The 25,759-nt window shown below is 39.5% G+C and overlaps 1 protein-coding gene across 2 annotated transcripts in view; it reads left to right on the top strand.

Moving 5' to 3' along the window:
• STK38L (serine/threonine kinase 38 like) overlaps positions 1-25,759 on the top strand; it is an 82,530-nt gene that overhangs the window by 12,547 nt on the left and 44,224 nt on the right. The gene's annotated exons all lie outside the window — the stretch shown is intronic.

Genomic DNA, 25,759 nt, shown 5'->3' with positions numbered 1-25,759 from the left:
AACACAATTGACAATGTTCAGCTTTCTTAGGAGAAGGCAATGGCAACCCACTCCAGTACTCTTGCCTGGAAAATCCCATGGACGGAGGAGCCTGGTAGGCTGCAGTCCATGGGGTCTCGAAGAGTCGGACACGGCTGAGCGACTTCACTTTCACTTTTCACTTTCACTTTTCACTTTCATGCATTGGAGAAGGAAATGGCAACCTACTCCAGTGTTCTTGCCTGGAGAATCCCAGGGACAGGGGAGCCTGATGGGCTGCTGTCTATGGGGTCACACAGAGTCAGACACAACTGTAGCAACTTAGCAGCAGCAGCAGCAGCAGCTTTCTTAATTCACATTCTGTTATAATCCAGCCTCCCAGAAAGTACACCCTGCTCACTTTTGATTGGGTTTGAGTGTTCTTAAATATTTTCAATTATACCTTTTCTTGGAATTACTTATGTTGATAGTCATTTCTAATTCTTTTGGTTCATGCTGTTATTACTCCCAGAAGGTGACTTAATTTTCAAATTGTGAGGACATTTTACTTTGTCCTTTTGTATACTATAGCACACTGCCAACTATTGAAAACTTCTCCAGGTCAGAACCCAGTGCTACAGCCTAGTGTATGGCATTCATCTTGCTTGTTTCTAATCTATGTCTATTAACTCAGCCTAAGATTGAGATCATGTAAATTTTGAGGACAGCTTTTCCATACTTTTAATTTGTGTCAAGCTTTATTCAGCAAAATCTTAAGTTGTTCCTTATGTATATAATAGGTTATCACAATTTATATTTAGCATTTGTTTTTGAATCCAAATATAATTTTTACCTTCTCTCTATTAAATTTCATTTGTTAAAGTTAACCTTCTGTAAAAATTAGTTTGGATTCTGACTCTGCTGTCCTGCTCTTGGTTATTCTCCAGGATCTATTCATCCTCCAGTTTTGATAAGAGTGTCATTAAAAGCTTTATCTGGTTCATTGTTAGTATAACTGCTGAAGCCCCATAAGTCTTGTATAGAACTTGTCTATGAGCGTTCTGAGTTTTATTGCTTTATAAACACATCTCAGCCCATGTTTCCTCATCTTTCTCCCTTACCCCTTTAAAAAACTTGGAGAGTGAAGCTTGTTAAATACCTTTCAAAGAGTCACATAGATTGTTTGCCTCGTAGGTTTGCCAAGAAAAGAAGTAGAGTTACTGGGCAAGACTTGTTCCTCCTGAATCCATGTGGATCTCTAGTGACCACCCATCTTTGTTCAGAAGCCATCTGCTTTATGATCTTTTTTCGAATATTCTTCAAGCTGGGTGATAAGCCTAACATTATTACTGATATTAGTGTTTCATCATATCCATGCTCTTTTGTAATGTTCATGTTAGTATTTTGTAATGTTCATGCTCCTTCCTCATTTTGGAGGATTGGGAGGCCTGTATTCTGTCTTTTAGCAGAGCTCTCAGGTCTCCATAATCCATCAAAGAGTACTTGTCCTCAGCACAGTTCACAGGCAAATTCCTGGTGTGTGACCTTGTCAGCTGGCTGAGTCAGAAGACCTGCAAGGCACTGGGGGCAGCTCTTTTGTGGCCCCCGCCATCTTGGGCTTTGGTTCCCTCACCCCATGGACTCCACTTCTGGCCGTCATCCTGAGGAGGAGACCAAGGAAGGAGGCCGAGTTCAAGTCGGGGATGCACACTGGACAGAGAGTTCTCTTTAAAGTAGGGGCTGGACCTGCCTCTCAAGGACATTGTAAAACAGAAACATGTAAACTGTAAGGTGGTATTCAAGTGTAAACATTTTAAAAATCGACATAAAAGTAGAGGTCGTTCTTTTTTCCCTGTCATATGTTAACTACACCGTTCACTTTAACCAGTGTACCCAGGCCTTTTGTAAATTTTCTCTCCTGGACATAAATTCAAAAGCCCCTTTGGTAGCCCTTGATGGTTTTCTTAAGCTCAGCTCACTGTGGGCTTTTTGCTTCCTGATGTCACCCTGAGCTGCTTTTCCAGGTGTCCATGTTATGTGTTGTCTTTTATCTGTGTCTTTTAAAACCTCAGTTCGTTGGAGAGCTCTGTGTGCAGCTAGTCTTTTCAGACTCTTCTCCTTTTCTCTGTTGCACATTATAACCAGAATGCCATTTTTTTTCTTTATACCAAATCATTTCAGTTGTACTTTTTTCTATGTAACTAGAGTGAACCAGGGCATACTGTTTGGTTCTATCTCTTTCCACATGTCTTTCTCACTTATCTTCTTTTTTTAGTTCTCTCACTTTATCTCAGCCTTCTTTCCTAGATTATTCTAGTGATATAGCTTTAAGAATTATTTACTCTAAAACCCAGAAGTTTAAACCTGTTATTTTATCAAGTTCTGTGTGGATATGAAACATCATCCTAGTTATTCTTTTAAATTCATTTTCAGTTTATAATTTACTTTCAATCATGTCTGACTCTTTGCAGCCCCCTGGACTATAGCGCGCCACACTCCTCTCTCCACAGGAATTCTCCAGGCAAGAATACTGAAGTGGGTTGCCATGCCCTCCTCCAAAGGATCTTCCCAACCCAGATGCTGAACTCAGGTCTCCTGCGTTGCAGGCAGATTCTTTACTCTCTGAGCCACTAGGGAAGCCCAAATTTGCTTTCAACCAAGTTTGAAATGTTCACTATCTCCAGGGCAGTAATCATGTTTTCTACTTCCTTTGTATTTTCCTTGTTGCCTACATGCTTGGTCGTGTCTGACTCTGCGACCCTATAAACTGTAGCCCACCAGGCTCCTCTGTCCATGGGATTCTCCAGACAGGAAAACTGGAGTGGGTTGCCATGCTCCCCTGCAGGCGATCTTCTTGACCAGGGATTGAACTCTCATCTCCTACAGCTTCTGCATTGCAGGCGGATTCTTTACCGCTGAGCTACTGGGGAAGTCCCATTACCTGACCCATAGTGGATGCTCAGTATTTTTGTGGGATTAATTAATCAAGGATAGTTTAGCTAGAATTCTGTTCTTGAGAACTTCCTGAAACATATGATGCAACTTCCCCTTTAGAGTCTCAACAGGGTTTACTTTTCTTTCCTCTGAAGTTTTTGTAATTTCTGTTCCCTAAGCATGTCCCACATTCCTGTCCCCAGCAATTGTAGAGTTGAGAGTTACTCTCAGGTTTTCCAATTAACCATTGCTCTTCAGTCATCTGATTTCTTCCCAGTAGTTGTATTCCTATCCAGAATGTTTCTTTCCCTATGTGAGAGGTGGAGGTTAAGCAAGGCATTATCAGGTGCCTTGAGTTTTAGCTGTAGGAGAGTTCTAGCAAATATCCCAAATGTTGAAGTCCCCATTACAGCTTGGTTTCTTTCTGTGTCAGCTTCAGCCTCTAAAATAATCCAGACCAGCAATTCTTTATGTTTCTAAGTCCCATCCCTTCAAATCTCAGTGATGCTTAGTGGTATTATAACTTATTTTTAGCTTATTTTTATAATGCTAATTTTCTTTATTTATTTAATCCCATATTCTGGACATGGGTTTGCAGGTGTCTAAGGCTGCATTGTTGCTCACACCTTTCCCATTTCTTCTTCTGCAATAAATAACTTGCTGGACCATTCTCACTATTGTCAGTTTTTAAAGAGAGACTGACCAGCTGCTTTCATTGTTGCAGTAATATCTGAACTTTTTCTATCTCTTTTTCCACTTTAAGCTTAAAGTCTACTTGATCAGTAAGTCAAAATTACATAGTAACTTCTGAGAATATGTTCAGAGGGAACAAAAACACTAACTGGAAAAGATATCTGCACCTCCATGTTCATAGCATTATTTACACTAGCCAAGATATGGAAATGACCTAAGTGTCCATCAGTGAATGAATAGATGAAGAACTTATGCACACACACATACACATACATACACACTTGAGACAGGTTCAGAAAAGTGAAACATAAATGAGGTTGGAGAAATCAAGAAAAGCTTTGTAAAAGAGGGGAAATCCATTAGGCTTTCAAAATAAAAGTACAGATGAAGGGAAGGGCCATTTTTATGTTTAGATTTTCCAGAGCTTGGTGGTAAGATTCATTATGGCATGTCTCTTGGTTAATGAGGGGTGAGACCAGCAAATAATGGAAAATAGAGTTAAGTAGTTAGGGTGGAGCCAAATTATGGGGTTTAATAAAAGCCAGGCAGAGAAGTTAAGATTGGAATGGAAAAAAGGAGACAGCTTCGAAGTTTTTGAGCCTCCGAATGCCATCATCCAAATTCTGTATACAGAGCTGTGATTTAGAGAAGGGTGAGATGGCCTCGGGAAGACCCGCTTGAACGCTGGTACCGTCACGTAGGGCTTCCCAGGTGGCGCTAGTGGCAAAGGACCCACTTGCAGGTGCAGGAGACGGTGCAGGAGATGTAAGAGACACAGGTTTGATCTCTGGATTGGGAAGATCTCCTGGAGGAGGGCACGGCAACCCACTCTAGTGTTCTTGCCTAGAAAATCCCTTGGACAGGGAGCCTGGTGGGCTACGGTCTATGGGGTCGGAGCGACCAGCACGCACACAGGCACCATCATGTTACTGACAGTGCGGTCAGGGGGAGAAGTATGGGTGAGGAGTAAGATGCGATGGGAGAGAGATTTCAGCAGATTTTATTAATGAACCCGAAATGGGAAAGGGAGAGGTGTGTGAAGGCTGCTTTCCAAGATTCTGGTTGGGAGAAAGGTTAGTGCCATGGCTAGAAATGGGGTTGTTAGCAGACTGGCTGTGGGGGAAGAGTTACACATTTACTTTCTGACGTAATTAAATGTAAGTTTTTTGTAAGATGTTTAAGTTGAAAGGAAGAAGCAAGAAGTAGGAATGAAGAGATAAGAAGGTGTGTTACTCATCCTTGTGGAGTATGGCTTACAGGCATAGGGAAGGGTGACTTCTCTCTCTGAAAGTTCAAAGACAGAGCCAAGAACTGGCATTCATGGATGGCTTCTTAAAGATAAATCTGAAGAGATTCTGGTGTTTATGTCGGTTGAAATTACTTTGAAAGTGATCCCTGCCCTTGGTGATAAAAGACATGTAGTGATATTTCAGGAAATTAGAAAGTTTGAAAAGGTATCAAGTTTTCAGTTACCTTTGAAAAAATATCAAAGGAAAAACAGATAATTACTGGTGACTTTCTGGTCTTTTTCTTGTGCATCTAGAAGAATAGGAAATTTATACATATATGTGAGTATACATGTGATACACATATGTACGTGTGATCATACACCACATATGCTTTCATAGCCTGCTTTTTTTGTTTAATGTTGCACCGTAACCATTTTTCCACATTGAATTACTGCTTAAAAGTACTATTCTTTAAAAACTATATTTTCCCTGTCATTTAGATTTATATTTAATCAACAGCTTTATTGTTGAACACTTAGATTGCTTTGAAATTTTTTTACTCTGTTAATAATACTATAGTAAACTTTGATAAAATATATATTCTTCAGCTGTTACTTAAATATGAGCTCTCTGAAAGCAAAGACCTCCATATCTGTAGGACTCGGAAGAATGCCTAGACATAGGACTTGCTTAATTAAAGAAAAAAACAGTTATTGCCAGGATGGAAGAAGACCATTAAATTCTCAGTTCCTCTTACTTCCTTAATTCTGATTCCATGCATACTTCGGAATCTTATTGTGATTTGGCTGTCAGTAGGAATCTGGTTGTAATGAAATGACTGGCCATGTATGTCCACATGACAGGTGTTCTTCCTTCTGTCACTGTCATATTTGTCATTCTTAACCATTTTTGAGGGGTACACAATACAGCATGTGGGATCTTAGTTCCCCGACAGAGATTGTGCCCCCTGCTCTGGATGTGTTTTCTTTTGAAGACCATTATCACCTTATTTTCCTATGGTAATAAAAGCACATTTTGAAGAACTGGCTGACCCAGTTCACAGATTCATTTTACTTCGGGAAAACTTTAGTAGAAAACTAGAAACTTTCTAATTGTATTAGGGGAAGCCTAGTGTAAAAACCTTTTAACTAAGAGGTATGATTTGAAACATATTTTTGTACTGGAGGCTTCTATTGAACTCTACCTAAACCAAATAAGACCTGCTAAAAGCTGTAGAAATAGATTTATTTTTTATATTCCATCCAGATCTTTTCTGTTGCACCTTATGCTTATGTTATGTATTGCCCCCAAGGGAATCACATAAAGCTGTCACCATGTTCATGTAACACTTGAAATGACTGTTCCCTTAGTTACTAAAGGGTTGTATTTGGTTATGGGTTTTGATCCCAACTGCCCAGGGTTTGGCTTGGCCAGATCAGCTACTGAAGACTTAGATATCTGAATACCTTTCACCAGCATATCATCTGCTCTCACCTGGCTTAGGGATATTCTCTCTGGTATGACCTCTGTGTCATAAAATGTATCCCAGTTTGTGTTATAGGAAATATGAATCCTAAAAGATCACAATGTAATTCACCATGTTAAAAGATTCTAGAGTCAAGGAAATTCTATTTCTTCCTTAGGAGATTTATCTGTTTAACCCATTAATCCTCAAATTTCTTTCACACCTGGTACCCATTTTCCCTTAGACATCTAAGAAAAAAATGTTTTATAGAACACACTTGAATAACTGATGCTTTGAGTCATTACTGTGTTGTTTTTCTGCTTGTGAATCAGTTTGGTTCCATTTTAAAGTTTTAGGATTTTTGTTTTTGCTGCAGATTTTAAAGTTTTCTTTATTTTAAAATTGTTACTTTTCTAGTCTGCAATGTATACATTGTTTCAATGATGGATTCATTATGTAGACTTGCCTATGCTATGCTAAGTCACTTCAGTCCTGTCGGACTCTGTGTTGACCCCATAGTTGGCAGCCCACCAGGCTCCCCTGACCCTGGGATTCTCCAAGCAAGAACACTGGAGTGGGTTGCCATTTCCTTCTCCAATGCATGAAAGTGAGAAGTGAAAGTGAAGTCGCTCAGTTGTGTCCAACTCTTAGCGACCCCATGGACTGCAGCCCACCAGGCTCCTCCATCCATGGGGTTTTCCAGGTGAGAGTACTGGAGTGGGGTGCCATCGCCTTCTCCTAGGACTCATCTAAAAGGAATACATGTTAAATTGTTTTTTTAAGATTTTGAAGTGTGTTACATGTTTGTACAAAATAAGGAAAAATAATGAAACCGACCACAAAGTATCTTCCAGGGAGTTTAAAAACTAAAACTTTACCAGTATCCCAGAAGTTTCCAGAATGCCCTTCCTCTTCCAAGCTGTCTTTAATTTTATGGTAAGCAGAAGAGTCAGACACGGTTTAGCGACTGAACAGCTAGCACTTCCTGGCTTTTACTTACAGTTTCATCACCTTGGAGTAGATCCCATTGAGTCAGTATTATTTTTTAGGTTTGCTTGTTTTTTTGAACTTTATATAAATGGAAACATTCAGTGCATAATCTTCTCTTACTCACTTCCTTTTTTTCCAGTTTACGTTTCTGAGATTCACCCAGGTGGTGGTGCCTTGTTCATTTTCACTGTGGTGTGGTTTTCAGGTAGATGAATGTACCAGAGTTTGTTTTTATTCCAGTTCTATTGATGGTCTTATATTAGACCGTATAATAGAATATATGGTCTATAGAATATATTAGACCATATAATAGAATCTTCTATTCTATTTGTTTCATACTTTTTTTTATCTGTAGTAACAATGTCCACTGAATGTTGTTAGGTATTGCCCTTGTGCAGGCGTATCTTTTCCATTTATACCTAGGAGTAGGATTGCTTAGTCATTGTCTATTCATTTTTGCTAGAACTAGATGCTGACAGCCTTTTTAGTGTTTGTGAATCTAGTGTGTGAACTGATACCTCATCAGGGTTTTAATTTTCATTTCCTTGATTAGAATTGTAGTTGAGCATCTTTCATTATGTGTATGGGCCATTTTTGTTTTCTGTGAAATTCCTATTTGGGATTTTTGCTCTTTTAAAAATTTTGTTGTTTGTGTGTTTCTTATTGATTCATAGTAATTCTTTATGTATTTAAGATACATGTATATAGTTTAGAACAGTGCCTGATACATAGTAAGAACTGTATAAGAATAACTTACTATTATATTACTATTGTATTTAGTTCTTCATTTTTATGTTTCAAATGTCTTATGCTAGTTTGTAGCTTATTTTTAATTGTGTGATGCTATATGTTTTTTAACCTAGTATTTTAATATGTATAAATTAAGTTTTATATAAAATCACCATGGCAAGTTCATGGGGCAAATGTTACATTTCATAACCTATAACTTTTCCGTCTTCAGTCTCATTTTTGTTGCTGCTGCTCTTTTTTCCTAACCCCAGGAAAAATCAACCTATTTTGTTTCCTGTTCAAATTACTGTAGTTTAATTCTCTATGTTGTAGCCTAGTTAGAGATGCAGCCATCTCTCCAGACGTATTGTAACGATTTGAAGACAAAATATGTTTGGCTCCATTATTTCAAAATTAAATACCCATAACTTAGGGCCTGCCTGAAATCTGTAACAGTTGCCCATAAGAGATTTAAATGAATCCTAAACTGTTATAATTGAGTGGTTGAGTCCTTATGGTGTTAAATCACAGACTTAAGTTCTTTGAAATATGTAACTTGCCGACCAAGCTGTTAATGGATTATTTTCTTCAGCTTAACGGTAGTTCAGAAATCTGATTATCTCCTGATAGATTCTTCCACATACTAGAAGGATGGTAAAAGGGGTATGTTAACAGATTATCAAGTTAACAACAGTGATGATGGACAGCAATAATGGTAATAACAGTTTCTCCAGATTGACCACTCAAGTGTCGGGTACTATCCTAAAGGCATCACATGTAGTAACCGACAAAAATTTCTTTAATCAGTGAGGAAACTAAAGACTCAGGTGAATTAACTTCTCTAAGATCCAAAGCTAGCAAGAATGGAATCAGATTCAAACTCAGTGAGTCTAGTTGCAGTCTCAGAAGTCGATTCCTAAGGTAGTTATCAACTTGGTATCTAAAGTGTTACCTCATTTAGTTTTAAAAGAATTTACCTAAAGCTCTGTATTGTTTTTTAATGTAGTGGTGAAAGAATGGAAAGACATTTTCAACATGGTGGATGGAATCAAAATAGGAGGAGAGCTTGGAACTGGAGTTGCCTGGTGTGTCAGGCTCACATCAAAACACTTTGGATCTTTGAGAGTGGACTGTGGCCTGTGAAAGATTTCAAGAGCTCCATAGCCTTTAATTCAGCCTCCACCCACCCCCCCTATGCCATTGTCAACTATTTGGAGAGGGAAAAATGGGGGAAAGGCTTCAGAAATACCACAGAGAGCTCTCACTGATTTAGAGCTTGGCTGGAGTCCTCCTAAAAGATTTAATAGGGGAATGTTATACAACTATTCGGGAAAATAGGTAAACATATTTGCAAAGTGTCCACTCATTAACTTTAGGTTAAGAAAATTTCCCCCCTCATAATCTTTATTTTGAGTTTGAAACATTCTCCTTGGTTCATGAAGTAATCTTCTTTGTTGCTGTTGCTGCTTTGTTGTTGTTCTGACCCTCAGTCATATCCGACTCTCTGCAGCCCCAGGGATTGCAGCATGCCAGATTTCCCTGTCCTTCACCAGCTCTTGGAGTTTACTCAAACTCATGTCTATTGAATCAGTGATGCCATCCAGCCATCTTGTCCCCTGTTGTCCCCTTCTCCTGTCCTCAATCTTTCCCAGCATCAGGGTCCCTTACTGCTTTGGCTAGTGGCTATTTTCAGATATAATTTTCACTCAGCTGTGGCTTCTTGATTCATTCAGCTATAGATTAAGTACTTACATAAATTAAGGTCAGTGCATTTGCTCTAAAAATTATAGAGTTAAATAAGTGAAAGGAGTGAAACAAATTACAGCTTCTTATCCCTTCTATTTTGAGTGACTTAGCAGAGTTGGAATGACCATGCATAGCAAAGGTGGTTAGGACCGAGGTGAGCCACCGTAGGGTGTTCTGATGATGACTCAGCTAGGGTGTGTATCTTAATGGAAAAGTTTTCAAACTTTGCTGTGGGATTTAAATATTATGCCTTTTCCTTTTGCTTCCCCCTCAAGGAAGGACCAGGAAGGTAGCTCTTTTCCCTCCCTTGTTTGGTCATAACGAAGGATTGCAAGTTAATTAGCTGCATTCAAAGCATCACACAGATTGAATTCCATATTTGTCTTGGAGGGAAGTCCAGACTTCTGTTTGGGGTGATTGAATCTGTGCTTTGTGAGACTGGGTGCAACTTCCTTGTATTCAAGGGTGGGATCATCTTGTCAACTACAAGACATAAGTCACTTGGAAGAAATGAGCCCCCGAAGTGTGGCGTTTTTTTCATGTTTCTCTCTGCCCTCTTTCACCCATTCTGTCTCCCCGTCCCCACCCCATACATCAGAGAGATATTGCACTTGCTTGCTACTTGGCAATAGGATCTATGAGGATTAATTGTACACATTGTTTTCTTTGTGGGTTGGGGACAGAAAATTGCTCATTAACCTTTTCCCAAGTCCCTGAGAAGTACTGAAAACTTTGACAATCAAATATGAACTGTAACAGAAACATGTAAATAAATATTGGGAAAGCAAAAATAAAGGCACAATTAGACATCTGAGAAGCATTATTTTCTAAATTAGCTCCTTTTATGGTTTGAGTTTAAAATGCCCTTGATGTGTCAAAAAGAAACCCTACTAGCTTTTTTTTTTTTTTAATAACGTCATGACCTTCATGCTATTTTGACAAAGCCTGTTTTGTTTGATTTTTTTTTTTTTTTTAACAGGGTGGGGGTTTTATACTTTGCCGATTCCTGTGGGGTGATTATGATTTGTTTCATGGAACAGATCCAGTATTAAAGGTAGAGTGGTAGAGGCCCTGAACCATGAGCCTAATGCTGTCTGCATTTCTAAATATGTGCCCTTCAACAAGTCTTGTCAACTTTCTGAGCCTCCGGTTTTTTTTTTTTTAATCCTTAAATTGGTCTGGGAGAGAGTACTGCAGAGTGGTGAAGAGTTCTGGGCTACTGAGTCTAGCAGGCTCGTTTGGGATATATCATATCAGATAAGGTACATGACGGTGAACCCCATTTTTCCCTACTGCAAAGTGGCAGTAACCTTATGTACTACTCCTTAGGATTAATGTGAGGATCAAAATCAAATGAGACATTGTATATAAAGTGTTAAGCTTGTTACCTGACTCATGATTAATGCTCAGTTTGTTACTATTAATTATATATTGTTGTTATTGTCAGTAATGTCTGAAGTGATATTAACATTTTACAAAGTTAGGAGTTTGGAATTGGATGATCAGATTTTGAAGTTTTGATGTTTAGTAGCATAGGCTTACTGCTGAGAAAATCTTAAAAAGTATAAGAAAGTAAATACTTAACAGATGGGCAGAATTTTCTAATTTCAGACAATAGTCATTAATAGCAAGGTGTTGTTTAGATGACCTCTCTTCCTGTTCTTTATTTTTTATGATCTTTATTCAAATAAAGATAATGGTTTCTGCGGGGAAAATACTGCTTTTGTTTTATGAAAATTGAAACAGAAGTCCATGTGGTTTGCAGCACCTAGGACTGGCTGAGCGCTCCTAATTCTACTCTCAGAAGTGCCCCTTGGGAGCTCAGATAAGAGATACAATGTACTTTATAAGGAAAAAAGTATCTTCTGTAATAGTCTACATGTGGGGTGTAGTCTGACTCAAATAATAACTGAACTATCCACTCACTCCCTTGTGTAGGGATTATTGCTGATATGGACTAAAAATCTGAAGGGGATAGGGGGTTGTGGGGAGGGTCTCAGAGGGGCATAAAATTACCAGGAAAATAATTTTCATCTTTCCTTACTGGTGCTCTTGATCAAGTCATTGCTAATATGGCCAGTGAGCAGGGAGTTAATCACCTGTACACATGGCAGTGTTTCATTAGCTTATGAAAACTCATCATATCCAACACATAACCCACATTTGTTAAGCACCTGCTGTGTGGGGCTTACCTGGTGGCTCAGTGGTAAAGAATCCACCTGCTAGTACAGGAGACGTGGGTTCAATTTCTGGGTCAGAAAGATCCCCTGGAGAAGGAAATGGCAACCCACTCCAGTATTCTTGCCTGGGAAATCCCGTGGACAGAGGAGCCTGGCAGCTATAGTCCATAGGTCACAAAAGAGTCAGACATGACTTAGCAATTAAACAATGACAACAACATGTGTGGTACTGTGCTTGAACCTGACCCCTCAATAATGGTGAATAGATAATGTCTCATGCTATAATTTCTATATTATCTTGGAAGAAAGAAGTAGAACTATAGCAGAGTACCTAAAACCTGCATTTCTAAGATCTTTGCTTCATTTATACTTTGGAGAAGGAACTGATTGCCTTTTTAGTACATTAACAACTACTTCCTCAAGTAACTGAGTATGCTTTCTGTTCCCTGTTCTGAACCTCAGGATGCCGCTAGAGCAGAATCTCAGGGATCTCCATCTACCTCAGTTCAAGGCCTCATGCATATCCTGCTCGACCATTTTCAGTTCAGTTCAGTCGTGCAGTGATGTCTGAGTCTTTGCGACCCCATGGACTGGATTATTTTAGTTTTCTCTTAAATACTAGATTTAATTTCCTTCCTTTTTACCCTCCTCTGTTCTATAAACACCACTAACTACCACCAAATCTGTACTCCTGTTCCAGCAGATCATCTAAAATGTAAATTGCACCACAACATTTCTGGTTTAGAACTCTTTAAAATGCCTTTCTTATCGCTTTTCAAGAAACTGTCCAAATTCCTTGGTGTGGCATACAGGGTTCTTCTCAATCTGGTCCCTGTTTTCTTTCCAGTCTCATCTACTGCACCTTACTTTCTCTCTCCCTTTGCATATGAATTTATTTACAGTTCCATGCTTTCTCACATTGTGAAGGCCTTCTAGTATTTTTTTTTTTAAAGATTATTTATTTTTGGCTGTGCTGGGTCTCCATTGCTGCACATAGGCTCTCTCTAGTTGCGACGAGTGGGGACTACTTCTAGTTATGGTGCTTGGGCTTCTCATTGCACTGGCTTCTCTTTGTTGCGGAGCTCAGGCTCTAGGTACTGGGGCTTCGTTAGTTGTGGCACACAGGCTCAGTAGTTGTGGTACATGTGCTTATTTGCTCTGAGGCATGTGGGATCTTCTTCCTGGACCAGGAATTGAACCTGTGTCCCTTGCATTGCAAGGTGGATACTTAACCACTGGACCACCAAGGAAGCCTCAGCCTTTTAGTACTTTTACCTCCATCACCGCGGTGTCATCATACATTGTATTGTTGTCATTTGTTTAGACATGTTTTCCACTGTGAGACTGGATCCTAAAGGCAGAGGTTTTGCATCATTTAATTTTGTATTCCACCCACATATCGGAGAAGGCAATGGCAACCTACTCCAGTACTCTTGCCTGGCAAATCCCATGGACGGAGGAGCCTGGTGGGCTGCAGTCCATGGGGTCGCATATAATACTGCCAGGCACATAGTGCACATTCCCTAAATGTTTGTCAAATAAATACATAAATGAGGGATTAAGGATGCTCCTATGTGACCATAGTGTATTACTAATAACATGTGCAGTTCTTAACTGTATTATTCAATAACTAAGTCAGTTTTATAAATCCAGTAATTATGGTATAGCCAATAGGGAAGTTAAGAACCATCTCATCCAATCCTTTCACTTTTTCAGATGGATAAACTCAGAACCAAAGAGACTGAGTAACTAAGGCCACGGTGCACAGTTGAGGAGTGATGGCATGAGGATTACCCCTGGCATGGATAGGCCTAGCAGATTAAAATGGGAAAGGCTTTTAATGTGATAATTGTTGTTTTAGTGGTGTCCAACTCTTTTGTGATAAATTGTAGCCCACCAGGTTCCTCTGTCCATGGGATTTCCCAGGCAAGAGTACTAGAGTGGTTTGCCATTTCCTTCTCCAGGGGATCTTCCTGACCCAGGGATCAAATCCATTTCTTCTGCATTGGCAAGTGTATTCTTTATGACTGAGCCACATGGGAAGCCCTAATGTAATAATAAGTAAACAACTTAGTTTGGGGATATTTTTTGAAAGCTTAATTGTGGGAAAATTTTAATATATACAGAAATATAGAGGAGAGTATAATATATTCCCATGTACCATCACCAGATATTACCAAAGCATGGCATCTTATTTCATCTGTAACCACACTCATTCTTTTTGTATTATTTTACAGACAATTCTTGATAATGTTACAGTATTTCATCTGGGAATATTTCAGTATGTATGGGATATGTTTTTAATCTTTTGAATATAGATCTCTTGGTATTCTGGGAAGTCATTATACTTCAGACAAAATAATGATGCCTCACTGAAGGCTTGGCTCCAGAAAACTGGCAGCCTCTCCCACTGGGGGTAGTCTTCATCCCCTTCCCAGCTGTTCCAAGACCATCAAGTCCACTGAGCCCATATCCCTGAGCTTCATTTATCTGTATGCCCTGGAGAGAGTTGTGCTGTTTTATTTAGATTCTGTTAGATGGAGGTGTAAGGGAGAAAAGAATCGGTGACCATATTAGTAAGGAAAATAGTTGTTAGAGAAAGGAAGATACTCTATGTATAAGGATAAATAGCTTGTAAAAAGTTTATCCACAAGAAACCTTTAAAAGTTCTTGGAATCTTTGTCATTTTTATTTTCTCAAGATTATATTGGAAGCTTCCTTTTAATTATGGATTATTATAAAGTTAGGAAAATGTAAAGAACATTCATGTACCTGATGCACAAATCTTAACTTTTGGTCTGTTGCCTGAGTTTTTATTGAGATAACAAAACATTATAGATAGAGTCTGAAATGCCTTTGTGGTCCTTCCCTTCCTTCTCTCCCCAGACATCTCATCCCGGATGTAGAAGTTTTATTGTCTAGTGTATGTATAACCGCACACTGAATGGTGTTTTGCCCTTTAGAAAGCAATTTTGTCTCTCCCACTTTATCTTCACAACTCCTGAAGTATGTAGGGAACTATACAGAGTGTTTATTTCACTTCTAAAAATGTACAACCCACTGAATTATCCAAGTTTCACTTAAAAGCTACAGGATATGAGGCAATGTTTTATGATTTACAGTGTATCTCATTAGAAATTGAGTTCTGAGGCTTTTGTATGAATACTCTTCATATGCTTAAAGTACTAAAACTTACCTTTAAAAAGTATAAACAGTGTCATGAGATTGAGAAGGAACCTCAGATGGATAAATGGTCTTAACTTCCTCATTTTAGTGAAGCTTCCTTAAAACTTCCCAGGGCTTCCTAGGTGGCGCTAGTGGTAATGGCTAGGTAATGGCTAGGTGGCTGCCATTGTAGGCGATGTAAGAGTTGGGAAGATCCCTTGGAGAAGGGGATGGCTACCCACTCTAGTATTCTTGCCTGGAGAATCCAATGGACAAAGGATCCTAGCAGGCTACAGTCCATAGAGTTGCAAAGAGTCGGACACGACTGAAATGACTTAGCATGCATGCATAGGTCTTAGAACTAACTCACAAGTAAGTTTTCCATGCACTTTCAAAGAAAATACCATAAGTAATGCTTGTTGACATATCAGGTTGGTAAAAAAGTCACTAAGATGTCTTGCTTTGCATTATCTAATAATATTTTAAAATTAATATCTGTGGAGTTTGCATAAGATTAAAATTTTTTGAAGAGTTCCACCTCCATTGCCCCAACCAGTTTTCCTAGCTATGTTTAGCATTGTTTTTTTGTTCCTTGGGAGGAGATACAGTGCTCATCCTGTTTATTCAACTTAAAAAAATTCTTTTATTCCTTTCTTTTTACTCTGAACAAATCTAGTGCTGGTAAAAATTTTTGACTCAGTGCTTTTGGAAAGAACTACCTCTTTCCACAAATAGAGGAGCCCTCATACTAGGTCTTCTGAGTAAACTAGTGAATTTCCATGATATGAGGAAACTGGGTGGAGCTTCTGTGGATGTGAGTCCTCTGGAACAGGGACTTTTCAGGTTGAGTATAGGGGAGTAGGATCAGGTTCTGATATTGAATAGCCCTCATGCTGCAGAGTGTTTGGGGATTTCCCACTGGGCTAATCCTGTGCCCACCAGTTTCTATGTGTCATCTGGAGTAGCTGCTTTGAGAACAGTGAGAGATGGCATGCTTATGGGCTCTCTGCCCTTTTATCAGGATGCTGGGAGTTGAGCTCATCACTGTTTTTCTTAACCTGGGCTCCTAAAAAGCTGCCATTAGATTTTGATTACCACATTCAGGTAAGCTGGAGCTGAGTTTAGCCAACTTAGTTTTTATTGGGCACTGCAGCCCACACTGATTTTTCCCTGTTTGAAGCCCTGCTGACATCACATAGGCTCACCTGGGCATATTTGTCACATGCACTGATTGTTTTTGTGGGTTCGTATTGCTTTTTTCAACAGATCACCAGATTTTAGGTGCTCAGGTCACCTCTCTTACTGTTTAGGTCTCTTCTTACTAGCAGAGTGTTAGGTGTGTAAGGGGTGCTTATGATGCCAATTATTTGATCATAATTGGTCAAGTAATGATCAGTTACCTAATCATTAGCTGGTGTCTTCTATTTCTTTATTAGCTGGCATCTTCTATTTCTCTATCTTTGGTCATCCTAAAAGCCAGCTTTGCAACCACCACCTGGTAGGTTTACTGAATATTGAATTTTTTTTCCCTGTAATCAATAAGAGACACTCTTAAGTTTGGATGCAACTTTTAAAAAGGGATTTTTAGGGACTTCCCCAGTGGTCCAGTGGCTAAGACTCAGAGCTCCCAGTTCAGGGAGTCCGGGTTCAATCCCTGGTCGGGGAACTAGATCCCACATGCTGCAACTAAAACCTAGTATAGTCAAATAAATATATATATATTTAAAAGAATTTTAAAAACCTTAATCTTCAATTTGGATATTCGTTTCCCAGGTGATAGAAATACCTTGGCAAAGGAACCAAAATCCAATTGGTAATTTTAATCCTGGGGCTGAGGCTGGAAGTGAAAGTCACTCAGTCATGTCTGACTCTTTGTGACCCCATGGATTATACGGTCCATGGAATTCTCCAGGCCAGAATACTGGAGTGGACAGCCGTTCCCAACCCAGGGATCAAACCTAGGTCTCCTACATGGCAGGTGGATTCTTTACCAGCTGAGCCACCAGTGGCTGAGGCTGGATGTGCTTAAATCACCATGCCCTTTCCTCCCCCTTTTCAAAAAACTGATACCTAGTCAAAATCCCAACAATGTTTTTAATTGAACTTTAAGAACAGAATCTAAAATTCAGTTAAAAGAGTGTATAAAAATTTGGGAGGAAAACGAAAGAGGAGAGTCTTTCCAACAAGATGTCAAAATATATTTTACAAGCTCTGAAAATAGCCTGGTTTAGTTATGAGAATAAATAAATAAATAAGTAGATTGATGGAACAGAGTTTCAAAATGGATTGTTACCAGATGGTTGTCTCGTGCAGAAGTTCTGTAGTTGCTCAAACTCAGACTCTAAATCTTGGTGCCCATAATTTATTTTCCTTAGATTTTTAAGGTGTTTGCTGCATTCTTAAGCTGATTCTCTTTAGTTCTGTGAAACCTTGTGGTTGTCATATTTGCACAAATTTTGTGTTGGAAAGAGATGAGGAAAATAAAATTTATTATAAAGAATTTGGAGCTCTTAGAAACAAAGTGCTCTATAAACAGAGGCTTATTTACCCAGTTAAAAATAAAGGTCAGATGGGAGACGATGTGGTGGAGTGCGTTATAAGCTTAGGCTCAGTTATAAGGCAGAGTCAGTTCCGTTTACTAGCTCTGTGTCTTTGGGGTGGAGACTTAACTAAGCCTCAGTTTCCTCATTTGTAAATGTGGGAAGCATCTACTTCATAAAATTGTTGTCAAGATGAAAAAATGTTAAATGTTTAGCGCTGTACCTGACACAGAAGGGTTTGAGAAAGTTACCTATGGTTTTATTTTTGTTAATAAAGGCCTTTAAAAGCACTGTTGAAGGGCTTTTGTCTCAGTTAAGTACCAGTTATGAAGAGTTATAAATAAAGCAACTTTATTTTCAAACCAGTTTCACAGTTTTCTTGAGAGAAACAAGCAATTCTTCCCTTAGCAAAAAAGGACTGGAAACTTTTGATTATGCAATGAAGAGAATCAAAGAAAATCAGTACTGGTTCCAGCTACTTTTTTTTAATTTGCTGTGAGAATTTGAGCAAGTTAATTGCTGCAGTGAATTTCTTTCTTTTTATGGCAAATATGAGAAAAGAAAATAGGCTTGAATTTCAGTGGGAAAGATTTAGGTTGGATGTAAGAATCCTCTGATTATAAGACTGCCAAGCAGATAAGAAGGACTCCTTTGTCACCACCAGGAGACCTTTCTGTTCTCAGGTTATTTCAGGGCTACTGTGACCCCATCTAGACACAGCTTAAACCTGGATGGACTTCAACCCACATGATGGTATCTTTGCCAGGATTCTGGAAGCCTCTCAATGTTGGTTAATCCTCCCGCTCATACGGGATTTGATTTGCTGCTCATAGAGCAAAACATTCTGATACTTTTTCCCTATTTAGACAAGTAAATGAGGACACCAAAGGTTCCCAGCAAGATTATGAAACTTTTTAAACAGCTTCTATAGCTATGTGGACCAGAGGTCAGGTTAGCACAGTGGAGGAAGGTTAGCACAGCCTTGTTCCTGATAGAAGGATGAGAGAGTCGATCCTTTGAAGTTTCTTTAAAACTAGGGATTATACAGCAATTTAAGATTTGTCAAGAATAAGTAAGGTGATCATGTAAGAAAAGGCCAGTCCTTCTCTGGAGTTGCCTTTTGGAAGTTACAGATTTATTTTTTGGCTTTAGCTTTGTTTAATCGCTTGAGTCTGGTCATAAAAGGTAGACATGATTTTGGAACAACAGAATAATAGCTCTGGAGTCAGACAGGGTTGAAACCCCAACTCTGCTACTCACTAGTTAAGAGGCCTCTGGCAAATGACTTCATCTCTCCGAGCCTCAGTTTTGCAGGAAAATAGAAATAGTATCCCCGCCCCTGGTTGTCGTGAGGTTACCTGAGAGGAAGCGCACAGTACCACCTGGCACTTCAGATCGGCTGTGATGATGACAGTGACGATCATGATAATGAGAAGGACATTGATTGGTTGCCTTCTAGAGGATTATTATCTAAGCTGGGAAGTTTCTGCTGAAGAATAATTTGACATTATTAAAAATCTATATATGCTGGTCCAAAATAACAGGGCCTACACAACAGGGTCTTAATGTCGCATCTGAATCACAGAAAGTTTTACTTAGTTTGGAAAGTTATATTTCTGCATATATTTTCAGCCTTTGAGCTTTGTGACACTTTTGATTTGATACTGTTGATTTATAGAGGAAAGTGCCTTGCTGCTGTTGTAATAACTACAGTTCCTGCATGGACTAAAGCATGCTCTGATTTTTTCTTAAATTGTATAAATGGAAATTGTTTCAATATTGGCATTATGGTATGATTTAAGCTGGGCAAAGAATGTAAATCAGGCAGCTTACAAAAGAAGAAATAATTATTTTAAATACATGAAAATTGGTTAACTCATTGTATGTGTATAACTCAGTCACGTCTGACTCTGCGACCCCATGGACTGTAGGTTGCCAGTTCCTTCTCCAGGGGACCTTCCCAATCCAGGGACTGAACTTGCGTCTCCTGAATTGGCAGCAGATTCTTTACCACTGAGCTACCTGGGAGCTCATTGTAGTCAAAGAAATGCATAATCAAAACTAAGATGTCCTGTTGGGCTGGCCAAGATTAAAAAGATGGACAGTGACTAGTTTTGGTTCTCTCATGTAACTGTGGTTGACCAATTGGTTTTATATCTCTGGAAAGCAACCTTGCTGTGTGTATCAAAATTTTAAATGTGAATGATTTGACTTAGCAGTTGCATGTCTAGAAGAATATAATAAGGAAATAGGAGAAAGCATGCACAATCTATGATCTAATATATTCATTGTAGCATTGTGAAAAATCCCCTCCTCATCCATCAGTGGAGACCATTTGAACATTGGTTTAGTGGACGCTGGTTAAAAAGTATGGCACTGTAGAGAATGAAGTGTGCTTGGACCCTCAGTCACAGAGGAACCAAGTTCAAATCCTAGTTCCACCAAGTTCTTGGGCAAATTACTTAATCCAGCTAAGTCTCAGTGCCCTCTTCTCTAATAAAGGCACATTCATTTTAGGGGTCTTGTGAGGATTAAGTAGGGGCTTCTCAGGTGGCTCAGTGGTAAAGAATCCATCTGCCAAGCAGGAGATGCAGGTTTGATCCCTGAGTTGGGAAGATCCCCTAGAGAAGGAAAGGACAACCCACTCTAGTATTCTTGCCTGGGAAATCCCACGGACGGAGGAGCCTGGTGGGCTACAGTCCATGGAGTCCCAAAGAGTCCTACAGGACTGAGCGACTAAGCAGCAGCAGAAGATTAAGTGAGATGATACACAAAGCACAGTGTCTAGTACAAAACAATTCATTATATGTTAGTATAATATGTTATTATATGTTAGTAAATATTATTACTATTTGTTGCTTAAAAAGGATAAAGTGGATCTGTTGGAATTAACACTGAAGGATGTCTGCAAATTAGTCAGGGAAAAAGCCAGTTACAGAACATTTTATATAAATGCATTTTATTGAAACTGTGTGTGTGTGTGTGTTTATATGGACATTAAAGTTTTGGAAGGCCATAACAACAGTTAGCATTTAATGAGCCCTTGACTAAATCTCAGGCACTATTCTAAGTGCTTTAACTCGTATCAATCAACTACTTTATTAAAATTGGTTAATATGTTTTAAGTAGTTGGAATAATACCTACACTCTGTAAAGTACTTAATCAACACTAGTTATAATTCTCACATGCTTTCATGGTCTCTGTTTATAGAAAAGGACACCAACACCCTGAGAGGTCTTCCAGTTCTTAAGCAGCAGAACCAGAATTTAATGCAGGCAGTCTGACTCCAGTCCGTTACCCTACAGTGAAAACTGGATTTTAGAGTGATGAGGTCACTTTTGATTGACACTATATACTTTTAGATATTTTCACATTTTTTACAAGACAGATATTTCTTTCATAAATAGAGAAAAAAAGATATTTTTAGCTTCAAAAAACGTTCATTGTTATATTTTAGAAACCTTGTTTCATCCGTTATAGAATACCTATGGCAAATTCCAGAGACCTGAATATTTGTGCACTTAGGTTTGCCATCATGCTAAATTATCTTGGACAAGGAGCATACAGGACCCCATTACAATATATATGGTTTAGAGAAACTCACTTTGGAGCATAATTTTATAAGGAAATAATTATAGGTAGAGGTAGAGCCCCAAACTAAATCTGTATCGCTTGTGTGTGTGTCCAGACTGTGACTCCATGGACTGTAACCCATCAGGCTCCTCTGCCCATGGGGGGATCCTCCAGGAAAGAACACTGGAGTGGGCTGCCATGCCCCTCTCCAGGGAATCTTCCCAACCTGGGGATCAAACCCGCATCTCTTTATGTCTCCGCCCGGTGGGTTCTTTTCGACTCACACCACCTGGGAAGCCCCTTTGTATTGTTTAGTGGTTGACTAACTTCTGTAATGAGGTACTAATAGCCTTCAAGAAGCCTTTAGTCACAATACTTTGGTTTCCAGAAAGTTTGGGGTTAAAATGTCATTCTTTGGTCATCTGAAAAGCAGGCAGTTATTTGATCCACAGATCCGTAGTCCTAAAATAGAAAGCAGTGACTTAGTGTCAGACATGGACTCCAGGGACAGAGCTGGTAGGCACCATTGTGGTCCGGGGCTGCCCTGGCGTTCAGTGTTCTGAAGGGCAGCTCTACTGTGGGGCTACACAGAGCTACACAGAGGCTGCACAGAGCTGCCACCACACTGTGAACTCTCCACATGGACTGGGAGCTCCCCTGAAAGATGAGTAACCTAATCCAAACGTCTCCCCCAGATGTGACTGTGGGCCTCATGACTGCAAAATGCGGGAGATGAACTCAATAATGGAGTTTCTGTCTTCAGGTTCTGTGATTCTGACAGTCTTGCCTGAGTGGTGAACTAAAATTGTGACCTGAGAACTTTAATGGTATCAAGAAAAGTGTTGAACAGAAATGAACTCATAAGCTGATTTATGGAAGGGTTTGCCAGTGTACTAACTTGAATTACAGGATATCCCCAGTGACAAAAACTGTATTATTTGCTTTTATTCTGTTTTATGCACAGTCTTCCTCCTATATTTGTTTTCCAAATAAACCAGAATTGTGTTCTGAAGATCACAGCTCAGCATAGTTGGTTTGGCCCTGTTTGATACTTAGAGAATAAGTTCAGGTATTAATTATAAAGGGTACTAGTACTAAAAACACTTTTTTCTGTCTTAAAGTTTTCTGTTCTCTGGTGTCTTAATGAGGTGGGTACCTCCTGTTTTTTCTCACGATTGCAGAAGTGAGGTAATCTCTGTGTTCAACAGAATATCTGAGTCTGATGAGTCATATGGTATGTCTGTTTCTAGCTGGGAGCAGTTTTCACTGGTCCCTTGTAATGGTCGAAAAGTCTCTTGGAAGAGTTTGCTGCTGCTGCTGCTAAGTCGCTTCAGTCGTGTCTGACTCTGTGCGACCCCAAAGACGGCAGCCCACCAGGCCCCCCATCCCTGGGATTCTCCAGGCAAGAACACTGGAGTGGGTTGCCATTTCCTTCTCCAATGCATGAAAGTGAAAAGTGAAAGTGAAGTCTCTCAGTCTTGTCCGACTCTTCACGACCCATGGACTGCAGTCTACCAGGCTCCTCCATCCATGGAAGAGTTTAAATCACCCAAAATAACTAATAGTAAGTAGGTCATGGCAACCCACTCCAGTGTTCTTGCCTGGAGAATCCCAGGGACGGCGGAGCCTGGTGGGCTGCCTTCTCTGGGGTCGCACAGAGTTGGACACGACTGAAGTGACTTAGCAGCAGCAGGAGCTCATAGCTACTTAAATCTTAAAATCATAAGCTTGGTGATACCATGTTTTAATTTTAGTCTAATCTTTGCCCTCAAAAATGACTTCTGCTCTGGCCCTTATGTTGTTAAATTAGTCTGATCTCTTTGAGTGAGTGCTTTTCATTTAAGAAGAACAACAAAGAAAAAGCAACACAGTAATTTTAAAATTAAAACATATAAAAGAAATTGATACAATGGAGGAATCTACATAAGTCTCCCCTGAAGCTTTTTAGTGATACAGAAGCTTTAAATATTCTGAATGAATGGGAAAAGTAAAATCGTTTATATTTTTAATTAAAGTCATTATTTAGGAAATTTATATTTTACAGCCTCACTTAAAACTCTTCTGTTTTCAGGTTTTATTGTGTGTGTGAATGTTGACCTGTTTTTTTTTTTTTCTCTCTCTCTCTTCTCCTCTCTTAGAAGCTTACTTCCAGGAAAGTGAAAGGCAAGAGAGTGCAGAGATGACCAGGCTTTTTATAACTGGGCTGCTGAGGGATTTGTGTGCTTAGGCTACTTCCAGAGCTCCTCCTCTTTCCTTTACCAGCATGTCACACCACCTCTCACCACTCATCATTTTCCTGCCTTGCCCACTCATTGGTTGTTCTCTGTCACACCAAACCTTCACCTTGTAGCACAAAACAGTTTTGGTTGTACTGGTGTTATGAATCAGGCGTTATTATCTTCTTTAAAGCAGGAAAGAAGGAGTAAAGGGGAGTGAGGCTCTCCTTTAAAGCTAGAGCACTCATTTCTTCTCTTATGCTTTTGGAGGAGTAGCTTCCTTACGTGAAATGAGGCTTGAAGTTAATTGAGCTGAGATTTGTGCTGCCTTGCTTTTTGATTTTGGTACAGGCCTTTTGAATCACAGGTGGAAGAGCTATTTGAGAAGTGAGGGGCAGTTTTAGCCCTTGTAAATACGCATAAGTATAAGCCCCCACCCCCAAAATGTTTCCCTACAAAGATGTGTGAGGTATGACTGAAAAACTATGGAATTCCCACGAGTCTTCTGGTTTGCCTTTAGTTTTTTTTTTTTTTTAAACTTTACAATATTGTATTAGTTTTGCCAAATATCGAAATGAATCCGCCACAGGTATACCTGTGTTCCCCATCCTGAACCCTCCTCCCTCCTCCCTCCCCATACCCTCCCTCTGGGTCGTCCCAGTGCACCAGCCCCAAGCATCCAGTATCGTGTATCGAACCTGGACTGGCGACTCGTTTCATACATGATATTATACATGTTTCAATGCTATTCTCCCAAATCTTCCCACCCTCTCCCTCTCCCACAGAGTCTATAAGACTGATCTATACATCAGTGTCTCTTTTGCTGTCTCGTACACAGGGTTATTGTTGCCATCTTTCTAAATTCCATATTATATGTGTTAGTATACTGTATTGGTATTTTTCCTTCTGGCTTACTTCACTCTTTATAATAGGTTCCAGTTTCATCCATCTCATTAGAACTGATTCAAATGTATTCTTTTTAATGGCTGAGTAATACTCCATTGTGTATATGTACCACAGCTTTCTTATCCATTCATCTGCTGATGGGCATCTAGGTTGCTTCCATGTCCTGGCTATTATAAACAGTGCTGCGATGAACATTGGGGTACACGTGTCTCTTTCCCTTCTGGTTTCCTCAGTGTGTATGCCCAGCAGTGGGATTGCTGGATCATAAGGCAGTTCTATTTCCAGTTTTTAAAGGAATCTCCACACTGTTCTCCATAGTGGCTGTACTAGTTTGCATTCCCACCAAAAGTATAAGAGGGTTCCCTTTTCTCCACACCCTCTCCAGCATTTATTGCTTGTAGACTTATGGATCGCAGCCATTCTGACTGGCGTGAAATGGTACCTCATAGTGGTTTTGATTTGCATTTCTCTGATAATGAGTGATGTTGAGCATCTTTTCATGTGTTTGTTAGCCATCTGTATGTCTTCTTTGGAGAAATGTCTATTTAGTTCTTTGGCCCATTTTTTGATTGGGTCATTTACTTTTCTGGAGTTGAGATGTAGGAGTTGCTTGTATATTTTTGAGATTAGTTGTTTGTCCGTTGCTTCATTTGCTATTATTTTCTCCCATTCTGAAGGCTGCCTTTTCACCTTGCTAATAGTTTCCTTTGTTGTGCAGAAGCTTTTAAGTTTAATTAGGTCCCATTTGTTTATTTTTGCTTTTATTTCCAATATTCTGGGAGGTGGGTCATAGAGGATCCTGCTGTGATGTATGTCGGAGAGTGTTTTGCCTATGTTCTCCTCTAGGAGTTTTATAGTTTCTGGTCTTACGTTTAGATCTTTAATCCATTTTGAGTTTATTTTTGTGTATGGTGTTAGAAAGTGGTCTAGTTTCATTCTTTTACAAGTGGTTGACCAGATTTCCCAGCACCACTTGTTAAAGAGATTGTCTTTAATCCATTGTATATTCTTGCCTCCTTTGTCAAAGATAAGGTGTCCATATGTGCGTGGATTTATCTCTGGGCTTTCTATTTTGTTCCATTGATCAATATTTCTGCCTTTAGTTTTATTCTATGACCTCAGACTCTTTTTGCTGTTCTTCATAATCCTCTGCTAAACCCAAACTAAGAATTTGGTTGTTAACTGTTGTTGTTTACTCATGTCCAGCTCTTTGCAACCACACAGACTGCAGCATGCCAGGCTCCTCTGCCCTTCACTATCTCCCAGAGTTTGCTCAAACTCATGTCCATTGAGTCAGTGACGCCATTCAGTCATCTCATCCTCTGTCATCCCTTTCTCCTCCTGCCCTCAGTCTTTCCTAACTCAGAGTCTTTTCCAGTGAGTCGGCTCTTTGCATCAGGTGGCTAAAGTATTGGAGCTTCAGCTTCAGCATCA

This window comes from Bos taurus, chromosome 5 (assembly GCF_002263795.3).
Source record: "Bos taurus isolate L1 Dominette 01449 registration number 42190680 breed Hereford chromosome 5, ARS-UCD2.0, whole genome shotgun sequence".
Classification (NCBI taxonomy): Eukaryota; Metazoa; Chordata; class Mammalia; order Artiodactyla; family Bovidae; genus Bos; species Bos taurus.
This window is presented reverse-complemented; position numbering and strand designations above follow the sequence as displayed.